Source organism: Tupaia chinensis, unplaced genomic scaffold (genome assembly GCF_000334495.1).
Source record: "Tupaia chinensis unplaced genomic scaffold, TupChi_1.0 Scaffold000057_1, whole genome shotgun sequence".
Taxonomy (NCBI): Eukaryota; Metazoa; Chordata; class Mammalia; order Scandentia; family Tupaiidae; genus Tupaia; species Tupaia belangeri.
This window is the reverse complement of record NW_006159515.1, coordinates 953,307-960,532: the sequence shown is the minus strand read 5'-3', so window position 1 is coordinate 960,532 and position 7,226 is coordinate 953,307. Positions and strand designations below refer to the sequence as shown.

Below are 7,226 nucleotides of genomic sequence, written 5' to 3'. Positions count from 1 at the left end.
CTGCTGGTCCCTGTGGTACCGTCTTTGACTTGATTGACCTGCAATGTATGAATGCTTTGAAAAACGATTATATGCTCTAAAGATGTACAAAGGCTAAGTGTAAAAAAGAAAAAGAAAAAGAATGACTAAGGAATAGCTTGATTTTTTTTTGAGAGAGAGATTTTTGCTATAGGGTGTGCATGTTCACTGGAGAGACAAAGAGACAGAGAAACAGAAAGTGAGAAATAAACTCCCCAGGGGGTAGCCATACCACAATCCCTATTCCTCCATTCTCCTCTTGGGATTTTTGGGCATGCACATACACGAGCCCTAGTTTCAACCCACCAGATCCAGAATTTGCTTCACGGTTGACCATGTGAGAGTCCAGCACCTTAACCGCTACACTACCTGCTGGCATCCTGGCAAGATTATGAAATGTATGTATTACTAGTCTGCCTTCAGAGAGAGCCATGTTTCATAAGTAAACCTATACACAATAGACTCCTTTCTTCTAGATGACTCTGTGGATCTCATAACATCTGCCTTTCAGACTAATCATTTTGCATCTTGCTTTTCCTGCCTGTAGTTGGTGGAACAATATTTGAAATTACAGTCTGCAGTGTTGTCTAAGTTTACTGAATAGTTAGCATTTTCAAATAAATCATTGAAGAAATGAAAAAAAAATCCTGCATGCTTATGAGAGGTAAAAAATACATTTAAATTATACCTTTCATATTTATAATTTCATTCATAGGAACATTATTCACTTAACTCATTATATAAAATTAACTTATCAATGGATAAATGGATAAAGAAAATATGGTATGTATATACATTATGGAATACTATTGAGCCATAAAAAAGAAGGAAATCTTGTCATTTGTTACAACAAAAGTGACCTAGAAGAACATTATTTTCAGTAAAATAAACCAAGTTTATTTGGGTGTAAAAGGCATTTCAAAACCTATGCATCATTATTTCACAATACACATTTCCATGCACTTTTTGAAGACCCCTCACACCTCCTGATCTCATTTATCTGTAGAATCTGACCGAGTTGAACTCTTAAGTAGAGAGTAGTAGAATGGGGCTTCCAGAGACTAGGAGGGGGAGTTGGGAGATGTGGCCACAGAATACAAAAGCTTAGTTCATCCAAGGATACAAATTCCAGTTAGATAAAAGAAATAAGTTCAAGAAATTTATTGTGCAACATGGTGACTATAGTTAATAACAATATACAATGTTTTTTTTTTTCTGTTTTTAATAGGAAGGTTTATTTGACAAGTTTCACTCAGCATAATACACCTAAAAGGAAATCATAATACAGTGAAAGATTTAAATCAAGGCCTCAGAATTTCACACAAACCATCAAGACCCAAATCCTAAAACATTGGTATTGTATCTCAAGTTTTCCCCATGAACTTAAAAAAAAAAAGCTTAAACTTATGTGCCTTACAGATTATCAAATGAAACTAGAATTAGCACACATGCCAAACGTTTCAATTTAAATTATAGATACAGCCTGTAATGAGTTTTACAAAAAAAAAGTTACGTCTTTCAACATGCAACCAGCATTCATTGTAATGTGGAATAAAAGCAAAATTTAACATAACTCAACTGCTTTAAACTAAATACACTTACTGCTTAAGTACATCCTATAATATGACTAAAGAAAAGCTGAAAATTGTTCAACAGTTACAGTTTGCTCGTTTCATTGTTATATCCTAGACCAAGTGCAGTGTTCAAAAATACTGAACCTTGAGTCTTTAAAACAGTCCTGACTTCCACTTATAGAGTAAGCATAAATCACAGGCTTGTATTACAAAATCTGTTAAACTTAAGTTTTTTCTTTAAAAAAGCAGTTAGCGTAATGGCTATGTCAGTGAATTCCCATGTAGTCGACCGTGGTTCAAGTCCTGGACCCAGTGGCTTCACCTCCTGCTGGGCGCGTGTGCATATGTGCCCAAGATCCCAAGAGGAGAATGGAGGAGAAGGGATTGTGGCTGTCCCTCCCCTCTGGGGGGTGATTTCTTGCTTGCCGTCTCTGTCTCTCTGTCTTTCTGGCGAGCGCACACACCCTATAGCAAAAACCTCTCCAAAAAAAAAAAAAGATGACCAAGTGTCAGTGAACCAGGATATCAAGCACATTCCCATCCACCAGGCATACTGGACATGGTAGACATCCCCCCCATTCCATACATGCCCACAGATGCACAGCTTACGCTACTGTCGTAGCTGCTGCTCACTGCTCCTTGGCTACCTATGCAGCATCTGATTGAAAATCACTGGAGATTTCCTGTAAAACTTGGTCATATCCATTCATGCTCCTCTGGTCAATATAGATGCCTCCAGGAGACCAGCAGTTGGCATAATGGTTATGTTGCTGGACTCCCATGTAGTCGACCGTGGTTCGAGTCCCAGACCCGGTGGCTTAAACTCACGCTGGGTACATGTGCGTGCGTGCCCAAGATCCTGAGAGGAGAATGGAGAAGAAGGGATTGGGGCATGGCCATCCCTCCTGGGGGGTGATTTCTCGCTTTCTGTCTTTCTGCCTCTCTCTGTCTGGCGAGCGCATGTGCCCTATAGCAAAAACCTCTCAAAAAAAAATATATATATGTATATAGCTGCCTCCGTAACCACTGCTCAGCTGCTGGCTGGCTGGGCCATCGTAACTGGGCTGGTTTGACAAGCACATGCCTCCCATCACTTGGCCACCATAAGCACCACCACTTGCTCTTGCTGTAGAATCCAAGAGTTCTATATCTGTGTTGCATATTTGCGTTGTCTTTTGACATAGCTGCTGCCACATCTTCATGAGTTGCGAACTCAACATCTGCTTCACCAGTCACTCTGCCATCAGGACCAATCTCAATGTGTAGTACTCTCACAGGATTGAGTGGTGAAAAAAATGATAAATGTTATTCTTGGGGCTGACAGGTGGCGTGGTGATAAAGGTGCTAGATTCCCACGTGACTGACCGTGGTTCAAGTCCTGGACCTGGTGGCTTCCTTTCTCACTTTCCCTCTCTCTCTCTTTCTCTGTCTCTCTCTGATCAAACTGGAAAATAATACTAATAAATAAAGTTAAATAAAATAATAGTTTTTTTTTTAAAGTTATTCTTGGTGGCTCTGTAAGGTAATCCATGCATGTGAACACAGTGCCCTGTTGTACTCTGGAAAGTAGCACCACCATCTCCAAATCTGTGATCAGACATTTCCAAAAACCAGTCATTGAAGACTGTTCCAAATCTATCAGACCCAAATCCATAGCCGTCATTATAGTCATTATAATCATCATAGCCTCCACCATAAGCACCACACCTCATCCTCTCATAGCCAGCTCCTCTGCCAATGCTGTTAGAGCCTCTGCCAGCCCCAGGTCTGTCATAGGGAGCTGGCCGCTGCATGGCCAGAAGCTTTTGTGGTGGATCATAGTGAGTTCTAACTTGAGCTCAACTGCTTTCAAAGATTTCGATATACCTGTGCCCTATTCTTTCCTTGTCTTTCTTTAACCCTTTTCAGCTATTTCCTGTGAAGCAAACTGCACGAAGGCATCCCCCGTACTCCTCCCCTGGAAGTGCACCAGCAATGTTATCCCATTTGGCACGATTTCCAACCCTGAGAAGAACTGAACAATTTCCTCCTTGCTACATCCAAAGGAGAGACCTCAATGCCATCATTGGCCATGTCGGGACTATCTGGACCAGTGTGCTTCAACACCCAATCCATTTCTACGCTGTTTGACCTGGATACTTCAACATATCTGTTCCCCATAGTTTCTCTGTCTTTTTTTAGGGTCAATTTGACTTCATCTTCTGGTTCAAGTTCAACAAAAGCCTCTCCACTCTGTCTGCCTTCTGGTGTCAATAAAATGAATACCTTAAGCCCCGTTTTGAATTTTCCGGTCAGAAAAGAACGGCTGCACTTCATCGGCTGAGCAAGACCAGGGCAAACCTCAGACCTTCACCACGAACCCTTCTCTACCCTCAATGCCAGCATCATCTTCTCATGGTCCTGGCCCTGCCAGAGCAGACACCACACACAACTTTGTCGTGGCTGAGGGGAAAAATCAATATACTGTGGTCTTGAAAATCAATGTGATTTAAGTGTTCTCACCACAAACTGTAAGCAATGTAAGGTAACCTATATTAATTATCTTGACCTGGCCATTGTATAATTTCAAAACATCATATTGTACATAAATAATTTTATCTGCCAAATCAAATTAATTATCTGAAATAATATTTTGTTACTTTCATCTGAAAGGTTACTATTTATATAAATTATATTGTTGCTTGATTTATATTTGGGGAAATATATGAAAGATGACTTTATTATTCAAAGAAATGTAAAAGATACATTTAAAATGACAAGTACAGATATAAAAACCTATAGTGATTATTAGGGAACAGCACCTAGACACAATGAATGATCCTTAACCTCATGAAAATTTCAAAAGTTTGGATTGAATTGCTTTTGTTCCATGCCAAATAAATTACAATTTTATTACTAATATCTATATATAAATCTATTTTTGCATAAATGCTTGTTTTTGTCCATTATTTCTGCTATTTTTCTATTATATACTTTTGTCACAAGGACATATGGTTAAAAATAATATCTTGGTCAATAATATCACAGAAAAAACAAAGCTTTTAGAAGATATAAAATTATTAGACCTACTGATAAAATTACCAAAAGTTCAGTGTTATGCTGTGTAATATCTTTGACTTGATTGAAATGCAATGCATGTAAGTTTTGAAAACCATATTGGATGCTGTAAAGCTACACAAAGATTAAATGCAAAAAGAAAAAGAAAAAGAGTGTCTGATGACTAGCGAGGTTCTTGAATGTCTATGTTATTAGTATATCTTGATAGTAGCCATATGTCACAAGTAAGCATGTACTCCATGGACTCCTTAAGAGTTCAGGGAATTGGAGAAGTGTACAACATAAGTAGTCTTGAGGTTTCCCCTAAAAAATATGTGACTTTTTCTCCCATTTTATTACTCGAGAATTCAACAAAATACGATGAGGCAAATCCCCAGTTGTATAAAACTAAGAACTTAGAATAAAAACTTGTCTAGCTTATATCATTTCAAACAGGGACCATGAAATTTCCTTTGAGGAAAAATGGACATAATGTCTCCCTTAGACCATCACAATAGCAATATGCATGATAATATTTCAATGAATGAAGCATTGGTGAGTTCAAGGATCACTTGAAAATATCAAATTTCTGAAAATGTTATTCACAGGTGGTGGAGAAAACGTAGCATGAACACCAATGCTGAACTGAGGAATAATAGATCTCTAATGGGATTCTGTGCTTTCAGGAAACATAACGGTGTTATTTTATGCTTCAGCACTTTGTGTTTTAAGAATATTCTCTCTTTGAAGTCTAGCATGAGTATCAACTAGGACGTGATTTTTGTCAGTTTAATGTAAATGAAAAATGAATGTATGATTTCAAAGAAATGTGAAATTGTTTTCAGTTATAAGTCTACCTACAGATTTCTAATGATGATAAAAATGAAAAGCATCAAACTTATAATATCGTTCATCCTTGAGCTCCATGCTTCCAACACTCTCAGGTATTATTTTTACCCAGGAATAAATTCTAGCTACACCATTTTTGCTGATCATCAGGAGGGTCCTGCATTATACACTTACTTTAAATATTTAGACAATGTTAATTTTTCAGCAGAAAATGTATTTGAAAATGTAAATAACATATTTAAATCCATTTAAAACTTTTTCTTACTTTCTTACTGTTATTATTTTCAAACATTCCTTTCAAATATCTTTTTTAGCCTCGCTCCCTCATTCAGTCTTAAACATAGCTCTATAATGAAGCTGATGATAGTAATAAGGAGTCAAACATAAAGTTCATCTCTAAAAATTTATCTTCTGGGGATTTTTAGGAAGAGTGGGTGGTTAAGGCACTGGACTCCCACATAGCCAGTGGCTTTCTTTTTCACTTTCCTTCTCTCTCCCTGTGTCTCTCTTTGACACATGCACATACCATATAGCAAATTTAAATCATAATACTACTAATAATTGAAATTCAATAATTATTTAAAAATATCTTCTGAAAAATAACTTATAATAGTATTGTGATACAGGTATTTTTTTTTTGCAGTGAATGGATTTTTTTGTATTCCTCTTTGTATAAGAAATAATGTGTATGGGAACAAGCAGATGGATAATGAATACATCACTAGACTCTCACGTAGTCAACCACAGTTCGAGTCCTGGAACCGTTGGCCTAAAAATTCCCAGTGGATGCACGTGCGTATGGGTCCAAAATCTCAAGAACAAAATGGAGGAGAAAGGACTGCAGTATGGCCATTTCCCATGTGCACATGTGTGGGTGGGGGGGGTGTCTCACTTCTGTCTCTCTTTGTCTCTCTGGAGAGCACATGTGCCCTATTGCAAACATCTTTCTGTCTCTCAAAAAAATTGTATATTTGGGTTGTCTATGATTTTCATTTTGATCTCTAGAGTTACTTTCCTTAATAGATGAAGTCCACTAGTTGACAACATTCTATTGTCATCTTTCTGTCATCTCTGGACATGGCTACTTCAAAATCCAAGGAATTGTCAGAAATGTCAGTATTATGATTACCTTCATATTAGCTACACCTTTCTGATTGACACTTTTGGCAGTCATTAAGTCTTTTTAATATTAACAATAAAAAACAAAACTCTGATCTATTTGTGGAGACTTGGTCTGCAAAAAAAAAAAAAAAAAAGGACAGTAGAAAGTCCTTCCAAATCTGTGCGTAGAGGAGTCACATGAACACCGTGCCTAGTGCAGGATACTACGGCAAGTGGGATATGGAGTTTATGCTAGGAAGTACAAACACACTACTTATAGGACCCAGACATAACACCCAGCAGAAAAGGCTGACTTGAAGAGAAACGGCATGGTGCCCATCAGCTTTCTCCACTTTACAATGGCAAACATCCAGTCCTGTCATGGAGTCTAAAAAGCCCTGGAACTCTCAAACACTGGGAAGAAAAGAACAAGTGCAATACTTCTGTCTACGGTTGAATATGTCCTACAATGATTTAAATGAACTGTTTGGAATGATAGGTGTTAAGGCATTGCAGAGGAGGTGTACAACACAGGTATTTTTCTAGGTTTATGAGTTTATTTCTATACAACTGCTCTATAAGTTGAGCAGCAGCCTTCCTTATGAGCTTTAAAAGTTACAAAATATTTTTAAGAAATATAAGGATACA

At 37.7% G+C, this 7,226-nt stretch overlaps 1 pseudogene; it reads right to left on the bottom strand.

Annotated features, from left to right (window-relative positions):
• Nucleotides 1–2,239: 2,239 nt before the first annotated feature.
• Nucleotides 2,240–3,707, bottom strand: LOC102478222 (heterogeneous nuclear ribonucleoprotein H-like; annotated as a pseudogene).
• Between the last annotated feature and the right edge of the window lie 3,519 nt (nt 3,708–7,226).